Raw genomic sequence first — 26864 nt, 5'->3', positions numbered from 1 at the left:
AAAAAGAAAAGAGCGTGAATGGAAAATATTGTGACCGGCCAAAAAATATCGCTCATTTTAATTTATCGCGCAATTGATTGATTTATTGCTTATCGCGACAGGCCTATGTATATGTATGTATATATATGTATGTATATATATATGTATTTATGTATATATGTGTATGTGTGTATTTATGTATATATGTGTGTGTGTATATGTATATATGTGTGTGTGTGTGTGTGTGTATACATACATGCATACGTACATACTAGGGATGTGTCGGTCGCGACTGATTCGTTACAACGAACGAATCCCGAACGTGAACGACAAGAACTGGTTCTCCAAAACAAGAAGAACTGGTTCTTTGATTCTTTTTTTTTAACATAAACCAAACATATGGTCACGTAAATAAAATATACAAACGAACAGAGCTCCGTCTCCCCGCGACTTCCATTGATTGAGTCTACAACTTTCTCAAAGATTCAGCCAATGAGAGGTAGCAATGGTGTTGGAATGGCACCTGGGTAAACCAATGACAAGGCGGTACCGTCGAATATGCGCGCTTTCTCTGTCTGACGTATCTTGGGTCATACCATTCGACTCATATATCCCCCTACATTTTTTCGAAAATAGACTTGACCTCCATCTGTTTATTGGATAAACGCATTTCCCAATCCCAGGAGTCTTTGCTCCATTCTACGTAAATTTAAGAACAAACAAAGAAATTAAACTGCAGTTCGTATTTTTTATTTATGACCATGCAAGTTCTGTAATGCCTGAACAATGAAGAATTAAATGTAAAGTAAAATAAAATTATAAATGTAAAACCATGAATGAAATATAGAGAGTAAGCAAGTGGTATAAATATTGGTGGGACGTTTGACATACTATATAGCAGGCATCTCCAAACGGCGGACTGCAGTCTTGACGGTCCTATCCGGACCCATGACCAATTAATAAAAAAAAAAATTATAAAAAAAAGTTTTTTTATTTTTTATTTTTTTTAAGATGTAATCTGACGTAACGAACGAATCAAAACGAACGAATCAAATAAACGAATCGTTATAGTGAACTGAACTGAAAGAACTAGTTCCCGGAAAAGAATCATTTTGCCCATCCCTAGTACATACGTGTGTGTGTATATATACATGTGTGTGTATATGTATATTAGGGATGTAACGGTACACTGAAGTCACGGTTCGGTTCATACCTCGGTTCAGACATCACGGTTCGGTGTGAGTTCGGTACAATGAATGGAAAAGAAAAAGAAAATGCAGAAGAAGAATTTCTTTTTTTATTATGCATGTCTCAGGTTGTACCACCTAGTGTCATACGGCCTATCCCCTGAGCTAGCTGCAACAGCCTGAACTGTGTAATATAAGGTGTAAACAATAAGTACCCCATAATTCCTCCAGACTCCATCCGTAACTTTTAAACAAAATAAGACAATCAGTTATAAAACTGAAAATGCAGCATGTATTATATATGAAAGTACACAGAATTGGCGCATTTCCACCAGAGGGTGCGGGTCGGTTTGGTGCGGCTTGGTGGACTAGTGAAGGTGTGCGTAGGAATGGTAACGGTAAATCCAGTGTTTCCCCCAGCACTGTGTTGTTAAGGCGGCCGCCTTATCAACAATAGGGCCCCGCCTTGACTACCAATGTATATAAAATAAAAAATAAAAATTATCAAAAAAATAAAAATATTGACCACCTTGACTAAGACATTTACTGGGGGAAACACTGAAATCCAAACGGTAGGTAGGTAGGTAGGCTATAGTAATAACGGTAACTCCCCCCTCCCTCCATCAGCAAGGCAGGTTAACGAGCACAGCGACGCAGGAAGGCTGGAAATGAGAGCACAGCGGCGCTACCGATGTAGAATGACGAGATGGAGCGCGGCAACTGCAACTATGTTATTGCGGCAACAAATATCGATATTTATCTATATCGATATTCTGCTTGAAGTTATTGAGATATGACTTTTGGTCCATATCGCCCAGCCCCAGTAGGTTTTTATATATATATATATTGTGTGTGTGTGTATACATATGTGTGTGTATATCAGTGGCGGCTGGTGGTTTTTAAAGTGAGGGAGGAAAGACTGCGCGCTTGGTTGCCATTGGCCTGCTTGCACTGTTGGTGTATGGTAGCATAAGAATGTGAGACTCAAGTTGTTTCAGGGTGTTTTGGTGAACTACAAAATAGTAGGGAGGGATAGTTATGTGAATAAAATTGATACAAAGCCACAAGTGGCATCACTGTAATTTGAAAGCCGGTGGGCAGCATGTCTTTGAAATGGACTACAAGGGCAGAAGGAAAGGATGCAAAGCCCATTAGTCAAATCAGGCCTACTCTTGATTTGTAAAAGTAAATAAAAAGATCTGGTCCTATTTTTGCCCTCAATGACTGAAGTTATTGGTTGCAATTTAGCTATGTTTATTTTCAGTTGTTTTAAGAAAAAGACTGGCATGTGTGGCATTTAAAATGCATCTTGCTCTGAATCATTCACCCTTTCCACAATATCAAACAGAACGGTCAGAATAACAAACTAGTAAAAGAACATTATTTCAAACAACCTGATCTATAGGCATGGTGCCTAGCAAGGAAAGTCGCATAGCAGCACTTGTCGTGGCGTTTGGTTGCCCTTTCAAGATTTTTCACATCAGTGAAACCATGAACAGCCCACGTTTGAGATTTGCCATTATTCATTAGCAAACAGGGCCAGCAATACAGTCGATGGCTAGTAATGCTACCAATTAGCCATGAATACCTAGCAAACCATGTAGCACCCACAACACTGACGTTGCCAATACTTTTGGTGATCTCTATTTTGCGAACTGGTCTACCTTTTTCTTTGGTCGCTAACTTAGCACTGTAACTCAATGAATGGAATGCTTTGTGTAGTTAAACATGAACAATGTCCTCTATTTCCAATGTTTCCATTTTACAGTTTATTCGCAAATTTTAGAATCTCGTTGTCTTTCAGATGATTTCACCTGCTTTGCGTCTCTTAGACTGAGCGGCAATGCAGGCAGAGCGGGTCTGTTATCGACAGCGTTGCCAGATTGGGTAGATTTCCGGCCCAACGATAATTTTCCCAGCCTAAGGCCGTGTTCACATCTAGCGTTTTTTGTAATAGGGAAAAGTTGAGCCGACCGTTTTTTCAACAAAAAGAAAAGCTGGCAGCGTTTTTTTGCCCTAAAAGCGCAGTTTTTTTTTTATCGCCTAGCAACGAACCCATTCTAGAACCGACATTACCCGCCTACTATGTATCCAGGCTAGAGCCCATTAGACATGTCGTAGATCTCGACATGTTCTGTAATTAAAAGTATTAATCGCTCCAACAGAACTTTCCCGAGTGATTTGTCTGCCATTGTTTCTTGTTTTGACAGTTTCCTTCGTGACGAAGTGTCAATGTTCCGCTTGTGATTGGTCAGTTGCCCAAAAGACGCCTGACGTCGGCCGCTTTCTTCCTGAAAGTTGAACTTTTTTCAACGCTCCGTATGGCAAAAAAAAACGCTTGGAGAGGCGTTTAAAAAAACGGCTGTGCCTTTTTCCAGAAACGCTCTGCTCCATAGGAATATGATGTAAAACAAGCGCTGGCAGATTTAAATAAATGCTAGATGTGAACACGGCCTTTCATGGTTAAAAGAAGCCCAATTGGGTGGGAAATCTGCTCAATCTGGCAACACTGCTCACCAGCCAAGGATCCTGCTTATTGGTTCATAGCACAGCGCTACTAGAGTTTTGCGCGAATCAGATGCCATAAGGTCACACCCACTCAGAGGAGGACTTTCCTCCTCTCTCCCATTGAAACCCATGTTATTCACCGGCCGCCAGTACTTTCGGGGAAATGAATGGGAGTCAACGGAGGCTGAGGGAGGACCTTCCTCCCTGAAATAATTGTCAATAGGCGATAGGGGGTGCTAATGTCCCTTTAATGTCCCATTAAAGTAGTCATATTTAAGGGCATTAATTCATTACAGTAGTCTGGGCAATCTACATTTTTTATTCTCAACAATGTTAAGGAGGATCTTCCTCCCTCTCCTCAATGTAGAAGCCTCCACTGGTGTATATTCAGTATATGTGTATATATTTGCGTGTGTGTATATATATGTGTGTGTGTGTGTGTGTGTGTGTGTGTGTATGTATGTATGTATGTATGTATATATATGTATATGTGTATATATGTGTGTGTGTGTGTGTGTGTGTGTATGTGTGTGTGTGTGTGTGTGTGTGTGTGTGTGTACTACTAAATAAATATATGAAAATATTTTCTTTTGTTTGACTTGTGCGTGTGTCATCGAACCTCAATGAGACCTAGGGATGGGAATCGAGAACCGGTTCTTGTTCAGAACCGGTGCCGAGTCAACCAATTCCTTGGAAACATTAGCAAGCCTGCTTAACGATTCCGTTTATCGGTTCCGGTTGCTGATTACGTAAGGGTTGTCCGTTGCCAGGCAACGGACAACTGATTACGTAAGGGTTGTCCGTTGGCAGGCAACGGACAACTGATTACGTAAGGGTTGTCCGTTGCCGGGCAGGTTTCAAAAAACATTCGCGCTCATATTGCCAAAGACGAAATAACATAATGCAGATAACGGATCGCTAGATAACACTTGTTTTTACTTTATATTTGTATTGTATTTAATTGTTTAATCAAATTTAGCCAGTAAACTGAGTGTTTAAAGTGGGTTTCAAAAAACATTCGCGCTCATGTTGCCAAAGACGAAATAACATAATACAGAAAACGGATCGCTAGATAACACTTGCAGGTCAAGGACGAAATAGCACAATACAGATAACGGACAAGTGCGAATGAACGAGCTTGAAGGTTCGCGAATGTTCGTGAACCTTTCACGTCATTCGACGCGATCGTCCGTTGCCAGGCAACGGACGACACGATCATCCGTTGCCAGGCAACGGACGACGCGATCATCTGTTGCCAGGCAGGTTTGGAATGGATTACGTATGGATGACGTGCCCGGTACAAATTTGGCAGCCGGTACAAATTTGGCGTGACAGCGCCGCCAAGGAAGAAGCGCACTGTGCGTTCACACCAAACGCGACGGGGCGACAAGATCCCATACAAAGTGAAAGTAGAGACGTGTATCGGGCGAATTTTTCGCGGGAGAAAACCGGCGACAAATTTTAATTTGCCGGCGACAAGTTTTGATTATATATATATATATGTATATATATATGTGTGTGTGTATATATATATATATATATATATATATATATATATATATATATATATATATTAGTGGTGGGATTATTTTTTTTAAAATTAGATTAATCTAGATTAATTCCAAAATGAATCTAGATTAAAATGGCAAACGGCAAAAAATCTGTTTGTTTACCTTGACAGCGGTCAATTATACTGGGCAATGGTGATTTATCAAATATAATTCACCGCCGGAAGTCGAGAAGTGCCCATGCAAGTGAACGGAGCATAAACAAAAATAATATGTGTGTGTATATGTGTGTATATACGTGTATATATATGTGTATATATGTGTGTATATATATGTGCATATATATGTGTATATATATGTGTGTATATATATATATGTGTGTATATATATATATGTATATATGTGTATATATATATATGTATATATGTGTGTACATATATATATGTATATATGTGTGTATATATATATGTATGTATATATGTATACATATATGTATATATGTGTGTATATATATATGTATGTATATATGTATACATATATATGTATATGTATATATGTGTGTATATATATATGTATGTATATATGTATACATATATGTATATGTATGTATATGTATATAAAAATAAAAGGGTTAGTACCAGCACGTCTAAATGAAAAATGAAAGGTAAAAGAATCAGCTGCTGCTTGGACCATGAAGGAAAAGTTGTTGGAAAAGTAGGTTTTGATTATTGATGAGGGCTTCATGATAATTTTTATATTTTACCCTCATATTTGATTTGCGGGAGTGCAGTGTATCATCCCGCACCCGCAAATGCACCTCTATCATCACGCCCGCCCCCGCAATGAGCTTTAATTTTTTTTTTTTTTTTTTTGCAAACGGCAAAGAATCCTTTTGTTTACCTTGACAGCTGTCAATTATACTTGGCAACGGTAAATTATCAAATATAATTCACCGCCGGAAGTTGTGAAGTGCCCATGCAAGTGTACGGAGCATAAACAAAAATAATTGACAGCTGAACGATGGGAAGGTCCATGCAAGTGAATGGAGCAGTCTACAGCATTGAGAAGAGCTGTGTAATAATCCATAATAATGTAAGGTTAAGAAGTTAAATATTTGAAAGTTGTAGAATAAATTTATATAATTTATATTGGGAGTTAGTTTGATAGAAATGAACTTACAATGTTTAGTCAGTTAATCATTTACATATTTATGTTCCACAATTATTACTTACATATTTACATGTTTACATATTTAACAGTCAGGATATTCAGTTGAATCTGCCTCTCTGATTCCCTCACATTTACCTCAGTCTAAATTCTAGCTTATGATTGGTTAGTCCAGTCATGTGATGGGTCCGAACAAGGTAGTGTTTGAAAATAGATTAAAGGCGATATTTTTTTTATCGCGCGATAAAAGTTTCGCGATAAAAGTTTCGCGTTATATATATGTGTATATATATATATATATATATATATATATATATATATATATATATATATATATATATATATGGATGAGGAAGTAGAAGCGCTCTACAGGTGTAAGCGTAGTTGCTTGTCGCACTCACAAAGCGGCTTTGATTCCTATTTTGATGGTGACAGCGGCAAGGGATTATTATCGAGCAACCATTAGATGTCTCAAATGAAGCCATTCGATGTAAACTGCTGTAACTTTTAACTGATGACAAAATGCCACCGAAGAAAACGGCAAGCCAGCCTGACGAGGCGGAGGAGATTAGAAGATCGCTTGATTTCTTGTCAGCTGAGGTGGCAAAAATCTCTGCGCAACAAACAAAAATCATGGATCTGATGGGTGAAATCCACACACTCAAGATAAAAAACATGGAAAAGGACACAAAAATCACGCTACTGGAAAACCGAGTGGACGATCTCGAGCAATACTCCCGCATGAATGATTTAATCATCAGCGGTCTGAGGACCAAACACCGGAGCTATGCCAGGGCTGCTGCGGCCTCCGAAGACACCGCCGCCGGGAGGCAAGGGACCGACGCTTCCGAGGACGACCGCGAGTCGCTGGAGCAACAGGTCCTTTGCTTTTTGGAAAGCAAGGGCATCTCGGTTGACAGCGGAGACATCGAGGCCTGTCACACCCTGCATAGTAAAAACAAAACGATCGCGCCTGCAATAATAATCCGGTTTACCAACAGAAAGAACAAACAAGCAATCATCAAACAAGGAAGGAAATTAAAAGGAACCGACGTCTACATCAACGAAAACCTCACAAAGAAGAACGCTGACATCGCAAGGAAAGCACGCATCCTAAGAAAACAAAACAAGATTCAAGCAACATGGACTTCAAACTGCAAAGTATTCATTAAACTGAATGGAACCACTCCTGAGTCAGCGAAAGTGCTCCTCGTCAGAGACGTTACCGAGCTGGAAAAGTTTGAGGTATGAAAGAAAAAACACAAGGTAACTGAATACACACTGAAGTGAACACACCTAGAACACCCATGACAAGTTCGGACTATAATCTATCAACAGAATATGAAAAACTGGATTTGAAATGTTTTGAATATGCAACATAAGACATTGAAAATGACATCGATCCTGAAAACTATTTTTATAATAACACACACAGCCATTGTGAATATTATACAGAACAACAATTCAGAAAAAGTGTAATAATGGACGGATCAATATCCATCATACATTTTAATAGCAGGAGCCTTAATTCAAACTTATCAAAAATCAAACATTGTTCAAGGCAACTGGACAAAAAATTCACTATAATTGCAATAACTGAAACATGGCTTAGTGAAGAGACAAGTAACATGGTGGATATTGAGGGATATGAAATGTTTTTTCTTAACAGGACTCAATCGAAGGGTGGTGGTGTTGCACTATATATTGATACCAGCTGCAAAAGTAAATATGCCAGTAAAATGACATTTGCATTGGACAACATCATGGAATGCATTACTGTTGAAATTGAGATGGAAAAATCTAAAAATATTCTGATAAGCTGTGTGTACAGAAAACCTGGTTCTTGTGTTGACACATTTAAGGAAAAGTTAGCTGAACTATATCACAACATAAATAACAAGAAAATTGTGTTTGTCTGTGGAGACTTTAACATTGATTTATTAAACCCGCAAGAACACAATTCAACAGCAGAATTTATTAATTCAATGTATAGCAACAGCTTATATCCAACAATCACACGTCCAACCAGAATTACAACACACAGTGCTACACTAATTGACAACATATTCACAAATGTCTGGGATAGGAAAGTTCACAGTGGTTTAGTAATAAATGACACAAGCGATCACCTGCCAGTCTTCGCAACCATACAGAGCTGTACGAGGATAAAAAAAGACACCACAACGGTCAAAATAACCAGACATAAAACACAAAACGCTATTAATTCCTTTAAAGAAGACCTACTGAGACAAGACTGGAACAAGGTATATGTTAAAGGTGCAAATGAAGCCTATGAATCATTTCTGGAAATTGTAGCAGAACTGTATGAAAAAAATTGTCCTCTAGCAAAGAAAATAGTGAAACCAAAATATGCTGAGAAACTATGGCTAACTAAAGGAATATCAAAAGCATGTAAGAAGAAAAATTCATTATATAAAGATTTTTTAAGGAAAAGAACAGAAGCAGAACAAAAATATAAGACATATAAGAATAAACAAAAAACAAATTATGAGACACAGCAAAATGGATCACTATAGCAATTTACTGGAGGACAACAAAAACAATATTAAAAATACATGGAATGTATTAAATGCCATTATCAAAAAAAGAAGTGAAAAGGCAGAATATCCAAACTCTTTCATGTCTCCAAATAACAAAACAATCACTGATATGGCTTCAGCTGCAGAGGAATTTAATACATTCTTTGTCGGGGTTGGTCCTGGTTTGGCCGGGGAAATTCCAAATACTGGTATTAGTGATGGTGTAGAAAGTAAAGACATATATGTTGATGAAACAATGTTTCTAAGAGGGACTGAGGAAAAAGAAATTATTGACACTGTTAAAAAACTTAAGAGCAAAAAGTCCACAGACTGTCATGATATTGATATGTGCACTGTCAAAAATGTAATTGAATGTATAGCAAGGCCTCTAACCCACATTTGCAATCAGTCTCTTCAAACCGGTGTATTTCCAAACAATATGAAAACAGCTAAAGTCATACTAATACATAAAACTGGAGACAAACATGTACTCTCAAACTACAGACCAATTTCATTGCTTCCCAAGTTCTCCAAAATACTGGAAAAAATATTCTATACAAGAATTAATGAATTCATTACCAAACATAACATACTGTATGAACAACAATATGGTTTTAGAGCAAAGAGAACTACTTCATTTGCAATCATAGAATTTGTAGACAAAATCACAAAGGCAATAGAAAATAAAGAATATGCAGTGGGGGTATTTCTGGATTAAAAAAAAGCATTTGACACTGTTGATCATGAGCTGTTAATAAAAAAACTACAAAGATATGGCATTAGAGGCATTGCACAGGCATGGTTATCCAGCTACCTACAGAACAGGAAACAATATGTCGAAATTCAAAATCATAAATCACAATTGCAACAGGTTAAATGTGGGGTGCCCCAGGGCTCAGTGTTAGGGCCATTATTATTCAATCTGTACATCAATAATATATGTGAAGTATCAAAAACTGTGAACACTGTTCTTTTTGCTGATGACACAAATTTACTCTGCTGTGGAGATAACTTGGAAAAGCTTCTGGATACTGTGGAAAAGGAATTGAACAGGATGAAGATCTGGTTTGATGAATATAAACTCACATTGAATCTAAGTAAAACTAAATCTATAATTTTTGGGAATAGACCAACCAACACAGAAAAGAAACTCATGATAAATGGCATAGAACTAGAAAGAGTATCTGAAATAAAGTTTCTGGGAGTATTAATTGACAACAAATTAAGTTGGAAACCTCACATAAATTATATTAAAGCTAAAATATCTAAATCAATAGCAATACTCAATAAAACCAAATACCTACTGAATAAAACCTCCCTGTATACATTGTACTGCTCCTTCATACTTCCTTACATGACCTACTGTGTGGAGATATGGGGGAACACATACAAAACAAATATACACCCGATCTGAGAGACGCCGAGATCGTTTAATGGCCTGTGGCATGTGCCACCGCGACCACTGACATACCATGGCATATGCCGTTCTGGAACGGTAACTGCCGTTCTGAAACGGTAACTGCCGTCGCGACCACTGACATACCATGGCATATGCCGTTCTGGAACGGTAACTGCCGTTCTGAAACGGTAACTGCCGTCGCGACCACTGACATACCATGGCATATGCCGTTCTGGAACGGTAACTGCCGTTCTGAAACGGTAACTACCGTTCTGAAACGGTAACTGCCGTCGCGACAACTGACATACCATGGCATATGCCGTTCTGGAACGGTAACTGCCGTTCTGAAACGGTAACTACCGTTCTGAAACGGTAATGCCATGGCATATGCCGTTCTGGAACGGTAACTGCCGTTCTGAAACGGTAACTACCGTTCTGAAACGGTAATGCCATGGCATATGCCTTTCTGGAACGGTAACTACCGTTCTGAAACGGTAACTGCCGTTCAGGTGGAACGGTAACTGCAGTTCCCAACAATGGTATGTGACACCAGCATAACTCCTCCGTATAATTTCAAGACAGGTATTGCCATAAATGTAAAGGTATATATATTTGGTATTTATTGACACAATATCACAACATAACGCCGTAAATAAAGGGATTTACACGTTTCTCTCGTCCGTGCTGTTGTAAGGATATTTCCGATCTGTTTGTTGTTGCTTTTGTAATGACAGATGCTTTTGAAAACAGCCGGACTTGCTCCGGTGACGGTAGTTATAGCCTAGCCTTCTAGGTGGCCATAGAGCTATAGTCTATTGCTTTGTTCCAATATCCATACTATCCGCAGTCATTATACTTTATTTTAGTATGACTTATTTTTTATATAGTTTGAGTACGTAGTGCGTTGCAATTAAGATCAGGGCGAAAGGAAGTGTAGTGAAAGGACCCGGATGGTATACTCAAAACGGTCAAACCGATGAGTGTGGATTGATGTACACCTTTCGTGCTCCACGGCAGCGATCTTAGCTACGTAGCTGAAGAGGCGGAGCCAGGCTGAGCCAACGTCGGCGCATTTTCTTTAATAGGTCCATGCATTTTCCACGTATCCTGCATTAATGGAGTCATTTTGTAGTTTTAATAGCTTTATAACTACTATGTGTAAAGAGTTCACCGTTCAAAGCGAGATGTTTATTGCGGTTGCGATCGTAGTTTCCGGTTAGTGCACCAGAGGCAGGTCCCTATAGGGGTGGCACTGTAGGCTATGGCTAGACAGTCATCCATTTTTCCACTCGTGTTTTATCAAGATGTTCTAGTAGCGTAGCCTATAATAAAGCCTACTGTATGACTGCTTCAGCTCATAACTATTCAATAGGCCAAATATTAAGTTTTGCATTTGTTCTTATTGGTGTTTAACCAAATAATTTAAGTAGGCCTATAGGTTCCTATCATTTAACCCTGATCCAGTGTCATAAACCTTTCTATATCGACATGATCCAGTGGTATCATGGCATACAGGCCAAAAGTTTTTCCGCTGGCAAGCCAATTATGTTAATCGGAAGTTCCATTTTCTACTGGAACCACCGTTTGTCCGCTGGCATGCCACTCATGTAAAATGGTATTACCAGTTTCTACTGGCACCTACCGTTTTTCCGCTGGCATGCCACTCAAGTAAAATGGTATTACCAGTTTCTACTGGCACCTACCGTTTTTCCGCTGGCATGCCACTCATGTAAAATGGTATTACCAGTTTCTACTGGCACCTACCGTTTTTCCGCTGGCATGCCACTCATGGAAAATGGTAATTACCAGTTTCTACTGGCACCTACCGTTTTTATAAGAATGATTGTGTAGCTGTGAATCATGAGTGGTATGTGTGTATGAACGGGCAAATACCACAGGAAAGGAATATCTACTGGCAAACGGTAGGTGCCAGTAGAAACTGGTAATTACCATTTTCCATGAGTGGCATGCCAGCGGAAAAACGGTAGGTGCCAGTAGAAACTGGTAATTACCATTTTCCATGAGTGGCATGCCAGCGGAAAAGCGGTAGGTGCCAGTAGAAACTGGTAATACCATTTTCCATGAGTGGCATGCCAGCGGAAAAAACGGTAGGTGCCAGTAGAAACTGGTAATTACCATTTTCCATGAGTGGCATGCCAGCGGAAAAACGGTAGGTGCCAGTAGAAACTGGTAATACCATTTTACATGAGTGGCATGCCAGCGGAAAAACGGTAGGTGCCAGTAGAAACTGGTAATTACCATTTTCCATGAGTGGCATGCCAGCGGAAAAACGGTAGGTGCCAGTAGAAACTGGTAATACCATTTTACATGAGTGGCATGCCAGCGGAAAAACGGTGGTTCCAGGAGGAAATGGAACTTCCGATTAACATAATTGGCTTGCCAGCGGAAAAACTTTTGGCCTGTATGCCATGATACCACTGGATCATGTCGATATAGAAAGGTTTATGACACTGGATCATGTCGATATAGAAAGGTTTATGACACTGGATCAGGGTTAAATGATAGGAACCTATAGGCCTACTTAAATATTTGGTTAAACACCAATAAGAACAAATGCAAAACTTAATATTTGGCCTATTGAATAGTTATGAGCTGAAGCAGACATACAGTAGGCTTTATTATAGGCTACGCTACTAGAACATCTTGATAAAACACGAGTGGAAAAATGGATGACTGTCTAGCCATAGCCTACAGTGCCACCCCTATAGGGACCTGGCTCTGGTGCACTAACCGGAAACTACGATCGCAACCGCAATAAACATCTCGCTTTGAACGGTGAACTCTTTACACATAGTAGTTATAAAGCTATTAAAACTACAAAATGACTCCATTAATGCAGGATACGTGGAAAATGCATGGACCTATTAAAGAAAATGCGCCGACGTTGGCTCAGCCTGGCTCCGCCTCTTCAGCTACGTAGCTAAGATCGCTGCCGTGTAGCACGAAAGGTGTACATCAATCCACACTCATCGGTTTGACCGTTTTGAGTATACCATTCGGGTCCTTTCACTACACTTCCTTTCGCCCTGATCTTAATTGCAACGCACTACGTACTCAAACTATATAAAAAATAAGTCATACTAAAATAAAGTATAATGACTGCGGATAGTATGGATATTGGAACAAAGCAATAGACTATAGCTCTATGGCCACCTAGAAGGCTAGGCTATAACTACCGTCACCGGAGCAAGTCCGGCTGTTTTCAAAAGCATCTGTCATTACAAAAGCAACAACAAACAGATCGGAAATATCCTTACAACAGCACGGACGAGAGAAACGTGTAAATCCCTTTATTTACGGCGTTATGTTGTGATATTGTGTCAATAAATACCAAATATATATACCTTTACATTTATGGCAATACCTGTCTTGAAATTATACGGAGGAGTTATGCTGGTGTCACATACCATTGTTGGGAACTGCAGTTACCGTTCCACCTGAACGGCAGTTCAGAACGGTAGTTACCGTTCCAGAAAGGCATATGCCATGGCATTACCGTTTCAGAACGGTAGTTACCGTTTCAGAACGGTAGTTACCGTTTCAGAACGGCAGTTACCGTTTCAGAACGGCATATGCCATGGTATGTCAGTGGTCGCGACGGCAGTTACCGTTTCAGAACGGCAGTTACCGTTCCAGAACGGCATATGCCATGGTATGTCTGTGGTCGCGACGGCAGTTACCGTTTCAGAACGGTAGTTACCGTTTCATAATGGTAGTTACCGTTCCAGAACGGCATATGCCATGGTATGTCAGTGGTCGCGACGGCAGTTACCGTTTCAGAACGGTAGTTACCGTTTCAGAACGGCAGTTACCGTTCCAGAACGGCATATGCCATGGTATGTCAGTGGTCGCGGTGGCACATGCCACAGGCCAATAAACGATCTCGGCCCTACTGCCCGATCTTCATCCTTCGAAAAAAAGCTATACGAATTATACCTAAAACCTCTTACAGAGAACCAACAAATCCATTATTTGTTCAACTAAAAACACTTAAATTTCTAGATTTGATTGACTATAAAACTATTCCAATAATGTTTAAAGCAAATAATCACTAATTGCCTCATGGCATCCAGGAGTTGTTCCAACTGAGAGAGAGCAAATACAATTTAAGAGGAACATGTATATTCAACAAACCATCTATAAGAACCAATACAAAACTGCACTGTATAACGACAAAGGCTGTAAGTCTGTGGAACAACTGCAATGATTAGCTGAAAAAATGTACAACTATATCAAAATAAAAAAAACTCTTCAGAAGAAAAACATTGAATTGTTATGAGCTGGAGCAGTGAATTTCTGTTATGCTGTTTTCTATTTGATGGTTTTCGTTCATCTGTTCCATTATTTTATTTTGATATTGTCTTGTCTAAAAGTTTTGAATTGTTTAACCCACGAGCTAAACATCATAGACACTGACTGATTCATATTGAAGATTTATTTTTTGGAAAACAATTATAAAAAATAAGAGGGGGTAGGACCAGAAAAGTTTTTTTTTAACTTCTTCCTATCCCTTTTGAACATGAACTATGTTATTTGAGCTATGTAATTGTTGCTTAGGATCCTGAGGATCCCATTTGTTTGTTTTTAATTTATTTATTTCCTTTTTTACTGCTCAATTGTTTTTGTTTGTATTATTTTATTGATTTATTTTAACCATGTTCAATAAAAGACTTAAAAAAAAAAAAATGTATATGTATATATATATGTGTGTGTATATATATGTATATATATATATATATACACGTGTGTATATATATATATATATATATATATACACGTATATATATATATATATATATATATACACGTGTGTATATATATATATGTATATATATATATATATACACGTGTATATATATATATATATATATATATACACGTATACACGTATATATATATACATGTGTATGTATATATATATACACGTATATATATATATACATGTGTATGTATATATATGTGTGTATGTATATATACATGTGGATGTATATATACATGTGGATGTATATATACATGTGGATGTATATATATGTGTGTGTGTATATATATATTAGAGCTGTCAGTTAAACGCGTTATTAACGGCGTTAACGCAAACCAATTTTAACGGCGTTAAATTTTTTATCGCGCGATTAACGCAATTATTATGTTTAAAAAAGATTTTTTTTTTTTTTTTTTTCTTTGGCTCAAAACAAAGAAGCGGTAGCCTGACTGCTATGTTCAAATGACATCTGTTCAAAGCAGTCGTTTAATTGCACTATAGGCTCTTTTTTTGTATCGTCCTGTTTTGATCAGTATATGCCAATGTTGTCATCAATAAAAAATCATTTGCACAAGGCAAGCCGATGCACTTCACCATGTTGATAAGAGAATTAAAAAGAAGAAGTATGGGACAAAAAAATCAAGGGATATTTAGCATAGAAAAAGAATTTGTGATTAATTGCGATTAATCGTGAGTTAACTATGACATTAATGCGATTAATCACGATTAAATATTTTAATCGCTTGACAGCTCTAATATATATATATGCATATATATATATATATATATATATATATTAGGGATGGGCACGAGTAGTAAATTCCAAACTCGAGTGATCGAAGGAATTCCTCGAGGATCAGTCGAGTACTCGTTAAATCAAATCTATTTTTAGAATGCAACGCATCTGCAGCAGGAAAAGGCCTGATGATGAACGGCAATATTACCAACCAAACATGTAATGCTTATTCTCCATCAAAACAGTCAGAGTTATCAGAGTATTCATTATTTATTTTTGCAAACGTTCAAAACACATTTTCCTTACAAAAATAAATATGCGTCTCACAATTTAAATCACGTCGAACCAAGGCCTGTAACAGTTTAAAAAAAACGAAACAAGTAGCCTAACCATTGCAAATAATTTAAAGCTGCAAATAAAACGGCAGCAAATGGACTATGGAAATACTCAGCGTTGTGATCTTCTCTACACGCCCGGGATTACAGCTGCGTCTTCCGGCGGTGAAAATAGCCGACACACTTTCACTTTCACCGTTGCTGCGGGTCTGCTTTCCCGAACTCACCGTTGTGTTTCAGGAGCATATGTTGCCGCATAGTACTTTCTGGTAGCTCGATTTCGCTTGCCATATTTTACATTTCACCTTATGATCTCCTATTTCTTTAAAGTATTTCAATTCTTTGCGGTTCACTCCTTCTTTGCGGTTCACTCCTTTCCATTTACACGTTTCTCGCTGCGGTTTGCTTTAACCGCCATCTCTTAACTTTTTTTAATTCTGGCGTGCCTGCACACGGCACGGAACGCGCCATGGAAATGGATGCATTTCAATTTCTTTGTGCCCACGTCATGCGTTAGTGGCGCCGACAGAAAATTGATACATTTGCTTCAGAAAACTTTGTTTGTGTGTGTATATGCAAACTCGAGTTTGCCTGTCCACCAACCGAGTTCATTTGTAACGAGGAGTACTCGAGTAATCGATTCCTCACGCCCATCCCTAATATATATTTATATATATATCTTACATTATTATAACAAGATTATGTCTGCTCAGCAATGCCACATCTATTTTTTTTTCAGATCTATTGTCACTGTAGCTGTCTATCAAATAAACTTGTAAATAGTACAATTAGGGATCGACCGATACAGATTTTTTAGGGCAGATACGATACCGATATTTTTTCATCAGCCTTAGCCGATACGGCGATACACGATACCGATATTTAGAGCCGATATTTAGAGCCGATACTGCTTTTGCTCCCTCAATCATAAAAAATACACTGATAACAAATGTTACAAGTCTCAATTTAAAAAAAGGAACATTTATAACTTTACAACTTCAATATAAAAAACTATATTTAACAAATAGTAAAAACAGGTGAGGTAGAACAAGTAAGAATAAGTAGATGAACAATATTTAACAAATATTAAAAACAGGTGAGGTAGAACAAGTAAAAAAAGAAAAAAAAAAAACGGCGAAAAAATATCGGCGAAAATCAGCCGCGTATCGGCCGATACGATACACGTAAAAACCGCGAATGCCGACCGATATATCGGTCGATCCCTAAGTACAATAGACCTGGTGTGTGTTTGTGTGTGTAGTTTGGAAGCCTGTGTGTGTGTGTGTGTGTGTGTGTGTGTGTGTGTACAACACGTTTGTATGACTGGTGTGCATGTCCTCCTTGCATCAACAAAGCTGTGCACCATGTGTGTGTCTGTGTGTGCACATGCACACAGCAGGTAAGGCACTATGACTTTTCTTCTCACCCATCTACAAATCACATGGGAACAAACATAGTAGAAACAACCCACTTCTGTGTTAAGTGTTTAACAGACCTTGTTATTAAATGCCTGTTAACCTCATAATAATTGCTTAGAATCATAAACTAAAAGACATCAGGAGTAAATATTTATGTTATATAAATATTTCATGCACGTCTATTGGACACGGCACATTGTTATCTCGCTTGACCATATAGCTTTAGTATTAGCTACCATACCTTCTAGCTACACTATATAGTGCCCTATTTTAACGGTCTGAAACGCAAGTGAGAAGCGCCAAACGCAAGTATCTTTGTGGGCGGTTCGATGGCGATGCTGCTATTTTACCGGAGGATAAATGATTTGCGCCCCACGCACATCTAAAAAGGGTTGGTCTGAAGTAGCCTAATTACCCGTAGGTGTGGTTTGGGCATAACGTGCAGTAAACCAATGAGCAGGGTAGCCGGAGGGTCTTAAAAGTCTAAAAAATGTCTTAAATTTCATGTTCCTAAATTAAGGCCTTAAAAAGTCTTAAATTGCGTTACCCAAGTCTTAATTTTTTGAAGATGGTCTTAAATTTCCTACTAGGATATGTTTTCGTAGTCAACCGGACTGTAACACAAGGGGAAAATGGGGGGCGTTTTGCGTATCGGGGTTTTGCGTAACGTCAGAGAACGTCTAATTTATTGGAGTATGCACGAACAATACTTTTGGTTTTCGCGCCGGCAATCTCAACAAACATAATCAGTCGAGAGGAGACGCCACATCATGGGGAAGCAGGGCTCTCAAGTCTCACGCATTCGGCGTGAGACACACGCAATTCGACCCATGCACACGCCACACTTCGTATTTCTCACGCAGAGAAATTACCAGGATAGCGCCCACCAACTTGCGCCACTATTTAACAGTGGAACAGGTAGGAATCAAATGGGTCCCCCTTACGAAGGGTGACCAGACGTCCTCTTTTGCCCAGACATGCCCTCTTTTTGAGACAGAATTTCAAAATCGTCCGTGATTTTATTAAAGCCTCATACATGTTCACATTGAATTTGCGCTGCGTTCCTCTGGGTCGGTCACAAACTACTTAAGCTACGCCCTCCCCACCTCAGTTCTGTTCGCTATGCATTGCTGGAAGTGAGTAGGGGGAGTGGTTAAGTAGAGCCTTCATATTGGACGGTTTGACTTTAGAGTTACCGTCATGTTTTGTATTTTTTTTTTTTGCCATTATTGTTTTATAGGGACAAACATTAACTAATTTCTCCTACAGGGGATTGATAAAGTTATATCTATTGAACAGAAAGAAACACTTGGTCATACTTTACACACTTTACCACAGCATTGGCCTACTGAATGCCACAGATATATTTTAAGCATTGGACTGAATGCCACATAAATATATAATTATGTTTTTGCACGTTTGCAACGTTTAAAAGTTCAGGGAAAAGTATAGCCTCTACTGGTGTTACTTAGGCCAATATCCTTTTGAGGCAGTGTTGTTTCCGAATATTAGTGTTAAGGGCCAATAATGCTTACTATCATACATTAGTCACCATGTCTGTGGACGGGTTAGGGTTAGGGTTCGGGCTGGCTCCATAAATTACGAAGGAGTTAGTAAAAGAGGTCAACGAGGCAAGTGGTGGATTCATTGAAATGGTTGAGGAAATTTGAATGCTGAGAAACTATAGCAATTTGAAAAGAGTTTGTTTGTTCATATTTTATATTGTGTGTTGAAAGTTTGATATTTAAACCAAAAATACAGCTACACTTTCACACCATCACTTTGTGTATTGTATTTTTAATCTTTTATTATCATTTCTGGGTACATGGTCTTAAGAGACATCAGGCCTCTAGGCTTTGAGTTAGGTCCTCAGTTTGGCTCTTTGATTGGTGAGTGCACACTTATCCTTTGGCACATTCATTAATGTATTGACATGAATGTTTCATATGTTGCAAAAAAACATGAATAACATATGCACTGGTGCTTTCCGACCGCTTAATGGGTGCGATGTAGGTCTTAATTTTCATTGAAGTGGTCTTATAAAAGTAAAAAAAAAGTCTTAAATTTGGGTTGATCAAACCTGGGGAAACCCTGAATGAGAGTGCCATCTCCCATCCCCTTTAAGAGCCATGAGCGCATTTGAATCTGACAAGTTGATATTTTGATTTTGCGCGTTTGCAGTCTCCGATGAGACTGATGCATGACCACATGAATTTCAAACTTCAAATGGCTCAGTTTATGGCCAAATAATATGGCCTAATTCACACATGGAATATATATATATATATATATATGGGGGACCTAAATCCAGCGATCTGATTGGTTCCCAACTGTTGTATAATGAGCGTATACATAACTGCTATGACGCCCGATCATTTTGTGAAAGTTTGCATATCACTCCGCGCCTGGAAGTAGAAACAGTTACAAAGTAAAACATGTGTTGGATGATGGAGAGCGTGTAAATGTTGTTACTCCGGGAGTGAGCAAGGCGATGGAGAGACTAACGAAAGCTTAGGCACACGGCGAGTGAACTGCTCCATAGGATAAATTGCCGGCGAACCGCTCTATTGGAGCCTTCTCTCGGAGGGACGCTAAAGTGTGTTGCATAGCGACCGTCGATGCATAGCGGCAGCCAGGAGGGACTACTTTTTCGTAGTCTTTAATTAAACGGCTATTTTGACTTTCTTGGTTTCTTTTTAAATGTAGTGTGTCTATGACTTTCGTTTCGCCATAATAGTAACCGTTGTATAAAAGCAATAGATCACTTCAGTCAGTGGCATGTGCTCATTATACCACTGTGAAGGGGGTCGCCGGCCCTCCGCTGCGCGTCGGGGCCGGACAACGCCCCTTAACAGTGGTATAATGAGCACATACCACAGCCTGGCGTGATCTATTGCTTAAATATATAATTGTGGCGGCCGGTGGTTCTTAAAGTTAGGGAGGGAAGAACTGCGCTCCTGGTTGCCATTGGCCTGCTTGCCATTGGCCTGCTTGCACTGTTAGTGGCGTATGTCGGCATAAGTATGTGAGACTGAAGTTGTTTCTGGGTGTTTTGGTGAACTACAAAATAGCCAGGAGGGATGATTATGTGAATAAAATGTATACATTTCCTCCAGTGGAAGCGTTGTACTTTGAAAGCTGGTGGGCAGCGTGTCTTTGAAATGGACTACAAGGGCAGAATGAAAGAATGCAAAGCCAATTAGTCAAATCAGGCCTACTCTTGATTTGTAAAACTAAATAAAATGATCTGGGCCTATCATTGGGCATATTTTTGCCTTCAATGACTGAAGCTATTGGTTGTTATTTGGCTGTGTTTATTTTCAGCTACAGTTGTTTTAAGAAAATAAAAAATAAAAATATGTAAGTGATTTCAGAATTACGGCGTGTGGAGCTCCATGTTTTCGGCACCCTTTCAGATTGCTTGGTAATCCAACGGAGGAATGCCAAAAAATAGGTGCGGCGCTCGGGGTTGTTCCACAGCCAGGATTCATAGCGCAGCCATATTGATTCATAGCGCAGCCATATTGGTTCATTGTGCAGCGAGGGCTCCAGCCTATTCAGACCCCTTAGCTAGTCACACTCCACTCTCTCTCATTGAACCCCATATTATTCACCGGCCGCCTACACTGCCGGGGAAACGAATGGGGGAGTCTGTGGAGGCTGAGGGAGGAACGTCCTCGGGCGGTAAGAGGGAGAGGGGGAGAGAGAGAGAATCCGCCAACAGGTGGCTGCATTTGAGACAGGTAGGTAACGGGTTTGTGTGTTGGTTGTTGGATTGCTTATTTTGATGATCAGATTCTGATCAGATTCAGATTCAGATTCTTGACCATTGCTACTCACAGATTCGAAAGTGTTACAAACCCCTCCCCCGCCCCGCTTTCGGAAAATCGGATCACACCTCCATTATGCTTATCCCTACCTACAGACAGCGCCTAAAACAGGAAAAACCGGTTTCTAGGGCAGTTCAACACTGGAGTGCTGAAGCCATTAGCACTCTGCAGGACTGCTTTGACACAACAGACTGGCAGATGTTCTTTGTTGCAGCTGATGGGGACATCAATGAATACACAGACTCTGTCTCCTCATACATCTCCAAATGCATTGATGATGTCGTACTTAGGGTCAGTGTTAAGACCTTCCCAAACCAAAAGCCCTGGGTAAATGGTAATGTCCGTGCTAAGCTCAAAGCACGGTCCTCTGCCTTTAACTCTGGTGACCAGGAGGCTTTGGGGAAGTCCAGATGTGACCTGCGGACGGCCATCAGAGATGCAAAGAGAGAATACAGGGACAAGCTGGAGTCCACCTACCTCAGCTCTGACCCCCGACGCCTGTGGGGTGGCCTGCGACACATCACTGGCTATAAAGGGAGAAATAGCAGTGATGATCAGCCTGCCGCCTCTCTCCCTGACGACCTCAACACCTTTTACGGAAGGTTTGAGGCAACCAACCCCCTTCCTTCAGCAAGACTGGCCGAGGACCAGGACGACTACACTCTGTCCCTGACCGTGGCTGACGTGAGGCGAGAGCTCCAAAGGGTGAACCCCCGGAAGTCATCGGGGCCCGATGGAGTCCCAGGCCGCGTCCTCAGGGGGTGCGCTGACCAGCTTGCGGAGGTATTCACCTCCATATTCAACTTATCACTGCATCTGTCTGAAGTCCCCACCTGCTTCAAGCAGGCCACCATCATCCCCATACCAAAGAAAACATCAGTAACCTGCTTGAATGACTACCGCCCTGTAGCACTGACCTCCACAATTATGAAGTGCTTTGAGCGGCTGGTCAGAACCCACATCTGCTCTACCCTTCCCAACACCCTGGACCCCTTTCAGTTTGCATACCGTCCAAACCGATCAACAGACGATGCCATTGCCCTAGCTACACACGCCACCCTCTCCCACCTGGAAAAGAGCAACACATATGTGAGGATGCTGTTTGTGGACTACAGCTCAGCATTCAACACTATTGTGCCTGCCAAGCTCGTCCCGAAGCTCAGGGGCCTGGGTCTTAAAACACCCCTGTGCAACTGGATCCTGGACTTCCTGACGAGCAGACCCCAGGTGGTGAGAATGGGCAACCACACCTCCTCCTCACTGACCCTGAGTACCGGGGCCCCCCAGGGCTGCGTACTCAGTCCCCTCCTGTACTCCCTGTACACGCATGACTGTGTGGCAACACACAGTTCCAACATCATCCTGAAGATTGCAGACGACACTACCATCCTGGGTCTCATCTCTAACAACGATGAGACCGCCTATAGAGATGAGGTAAGGGTCTTGGCAGAATGGTGCCAAGACAACAACCTGTCTCTCAACGTCTGCAAAACCAAGGAAATGATCGTGGATTTCAGGAAGCTGCAGAGGGGGGGTCAGGACCCCATACACATCGAGGGAGCTGAAGTGGAGAGAGTCTCTAACTTCAAATTCCTCGGTGTGTACATCAAGGATGACCTAACCTGGTCCATGCAGGCAGGCTCAGCAGTCAAAACTGCACAGAAGCGGCTATACTTCTTGAGGAGACTCAAGAAGTTTGGCATGTCTTCAAACACTTTAACAAACTTTTACAGATGCACCATTGAGAGCATCCTCTCAGGCTGCATCACTGCCTGGTATGGTAGCTGCTCCGCTGCCGACCGCAAGGCCCTGCAGAGGGTGGTGAAGACAGCGGAGCGTATCACCGGCAGCCATCTCCCCTCCGTGCAAGGCATCTACAACAGTAGATGCCTGAGGAAAGCAAAAAAGATTCTAAAGGACAACAGCCACCCAGGCTATGGACTGTTCTCATTCCTGCCGTCTGGTAGACGCTACCGGAGCATCCGAACACGGACTACCAGACTCACAAATAGCTTTTTCCCCCTGGCTGTAAGGCTTCTGAATCAGAAACACTGAACCTCTGAACAGTTGCCACCTCCACCTACTCCCTGCTCCCCCACTCATACAATTCACTTCATAGATATATTTGCACAATTTTAAAAACTTTTAACTTATCCTTAGCATTTCTTTTTAACTTATTCTCTATTCACACTTAAACTGCTGCTAGCCCTTCTACTGTACTCTAATTGTGGAATGTTATATGTTATATTGTTATAATGTCATAGTGCTACAGAGATATATGTTGTTTTTTAAATTGTTGTATGTTAATGTTACATTTTATATGGTTTATTGTCATAGTGTTATAGAGTTTTATGTTATTTTTGTTATATGTATGACGTCTACTGCGTAGATGAATGATGCTTGCCAAGTCGTAAGAATTTTTGCTTTGCTGAAGCAATTTGGTACATGCAACAATAAACACACTTTGACTTTGACTTTTGACTTTGCTTCTCTGCTATCACTCATCTTCTTCCCCTATAATTTGTCCTTTGTCCTCTGTAACTTTTTCTCTCGATACCCCATCATTAGTACTTCCTCTGTCACTTGTGTACCATGTATCTATCATTCTGTCCTTTCATGTCACTTCTTTATCGCTCAACCACCCTTCCATCCTTACTTTCACCCCTCCTTTATCATCCCTCCATCGTTCAGTCTGGAACCACATGTGTTAGCATTGTATGGACACACGCTGTGTGTATGTGTGTGTGTGTTGCTTGTGTGGACCGACTTGTGGGGCCGTATGTACTGACTACTGTAGAGCTTCTGCGTCCTTTTGTCTTCTATGACAACACATCCTCATGCATCACAGGAGCTGCGTCACTATGGCAACCCCGAGCACAGCCTAGAGACGAGAGGCAGTTTTCTGCGAGTTTATTTGCAGTTTAAAAATAGGGATAAATTAAAATGGTGATTAGCAGTGACTGCGGAGTGCTCCTGGTTATTCATTCATATGTTGTTCCTTTTTGATTTTTCAAAGACGCACAGCTAGAATATAATGAGGCAAATATAGCACACACAGGCCATTTCCTTACTGTGTGTTTGTACGTTTAGGTGTACTGTTGTGTCAGAGAGTAATTTAATATTAATGTGTGTAAAAATAACACTTGGTCAACATCTGCAAAATGGGGGCACCGTTGGAGTGGTGAGGCACAGACTCCATGGCTGAAAGTTTCTTTAGACATGAAAAAGAAGCAAGTAAAGGAGGAGATGAAAGAAGAAGAGGAGGAGGTGAGGAAAGAAGCAAGATAGAGAAACCGAAGAGGAGAAAGAGGGAAGACATTGGAGGAGCAGAGGTCTCAGTCTTATTTAGTCTAACACTTCTCTATCTCTTTCTTTCTCTTCCTCCCTGATTCAGTTTCTCTCTGTCCCTCTCAGTCTCTATCCCTTACTCTCTTTACCTCGATACACCTCTCTTTCTTTAATGATATAATGTAAGTCTTTGTCTTGTTTTGTCTGTGTTCTAAAATGGTTTGTTTTCCCAATTGGGAATAGTAATATTTTCAGTCTAGTGTTGTTTTTTTCAGCAGACTGCTTAATGCAGCTAAGCAAAGCCAGGATATTTGAGCCAATCACAAGAGACTATCCGGAGAGTTTAACAAGAGTGTGTGTGTTTGTGTGTGACAGCAGGCAATAAGGCCGTCGGTTTTTTTATTTCACTATAAGTTGGTCTTTAACAGAACCCCGGCCTGGGGACTCATAGGAACTCTACCTGTCACTGTGCCACATCCTGCCATCAACCATGACTCTCTCTCTCTATCTCCCTCAATACCTCCCCTCTATCCTTCTTACTCGCTCTCTCAATTCAATTCATAATTAAACATTTCCATAAAATAAATATAGTGAAGGAAGTTAACATATAAATTGTATTGTAGCAAGATACTGTCATGCATTCCACGGAGATGAAATTTCACTGTATATTCTAATCTCACATGATCTATCCAATTAGTAATTTGATCCTTAGGAAAACACCTTGCTCCTGAAGCCCAAAACACACGGAGCAAGAACATATTTGTAGCCCGACACAAACGGCAACAAGAATCGTATGGTTCTAAGCAAAGCACAATGGAGTACATGGAGCACGGATGCAGGGTGGCGGATGTATTTTTTCACCTACTTCTTTCTTGACACCTTGGGTCGGCCTAAGTTGTACGGCACAAGAGAGAAGCCATCATTTGGTTAGAAATGCAATCTCCTCATCCCTACAGGCTTGTTCTCTTGACATCCAATCATTAACATCCTCACTTTGCAACAGATGAGATCACATCTGCGATGAAAACGATAACACAGGTCTCTTTTTGCTTCACCATAGCAATCTCACAGAATTCACTCCTTTCCCTGGCTATGCTATTTATTGGCACTACTGGTGCCCAATAACATAACCCGCGGTAACCATTTCTCTCATCTCATTCACATCTCTCTCAGAACTAGATTAAAGTGCCAATTCTCACGATGCAAATGGCCACGGCAGTGTGAAAATCCTGCATTGATGATGCTGTGCATTTCCATAGCTATATAGCCGTGGCCTCATCCGGTAAGGGGGAGCCAGTTGTTTCTCCCCGTGCCTCTCCCAGATGGAGCCACCCAGCTCGGTGGAGCAGATGGGTGTGGTGGTGGGGAGATCACTGGCAGACCCCTGCAGGCTCCGGGATGAGGAGCGTTATGCGGCGGTGGTAAAGCCCTTCTAAAGTGTGCAGATCTTGTCAACAGTTTTGCACTGAATGTAAATATAGAGACCAACTGTAAGGCGTACCACGCTACGAAAGTAACTAGCTGATCCAGGGCTTTGGAGGATTATCCATTAACTGCTTTCTGTGGCGCTTCTGAGCTAGATGGTGTTCTCCTCAGCCCTGTTCCTTTTAGGGATTATTATATGTTATATCTTTGTAGATTATATATAATTCACTAGTATATAGTTATTTAGCTCAGTTTCTACCGACTTTAGTCTCTATTTGTACTTGTATATTCAATTGCGGATCAGCCAATTGTGTCTGTGATGTGGTTGTTGTCGTAGCGTTGTTGTATTGGCTGTGTTGTTGTGGCAGCCTGGGGAGTGTAATTAGTGTTTCTTTTCTGCCTCATTTCCCTCCCGTTGTATGCGATTTGAGGCAGGAGAAAAGCCATTTGGAGTTTTGTTCTGCACTGGAGATTACTAGTGATGAGTGTCAGAAAGCAGCCAGTCAGACGTTAAGATCCTTCTGCAGAGAGTTAAAACTCTCCCATCCCTGCTTGAGCTCCTCTCAAGTCCTGGGCTTTGCTCTACTGCTTAGAGATAGTGCTCTCCTCCCGGCATAACCTGTTTTCATCATATGCAAACCATCTATCAAATATTTGTATCATTAAAACCATTATGATGAACACATTGTAAATGAATATGTATGAAATTTATCTAAAGAAGTACTTTTAGCTCAATTGATAGAGCTAGGCAATAACACAGTAAG

General features: G+C 40.4%; 1 protein-coding gene across 11 annotated transcripts in view; it reads left to right on the top strand.

Moving 5' to 3' along the window:
* The window catches only part of rabgap1l (RAB GTPase activating protein 1-like), a 160566-nt gene that overhangs the window by 86798 nt on the left and 46904 nt on the right, over window positions 1-26864 (top strand). The gene's annotated exons all lie outside the window — the stretch shown is intronic.

This window comes from Gadus morhua, chromosome 12, assembly GCF_902167405.1.
Source record: "Gadus morhua chromosome 12, gadMor3.0, whole genome shotgun sequence".
Lineage (NCBI taxonomy): Eukaryota > Metazoa > Chordata > Actinopteri > Gadiformes > Gadidae > Gadus > Gadus morhua.
This window is presented reverse-complemented; position numbering and strand designations above follow the sequence as displayed.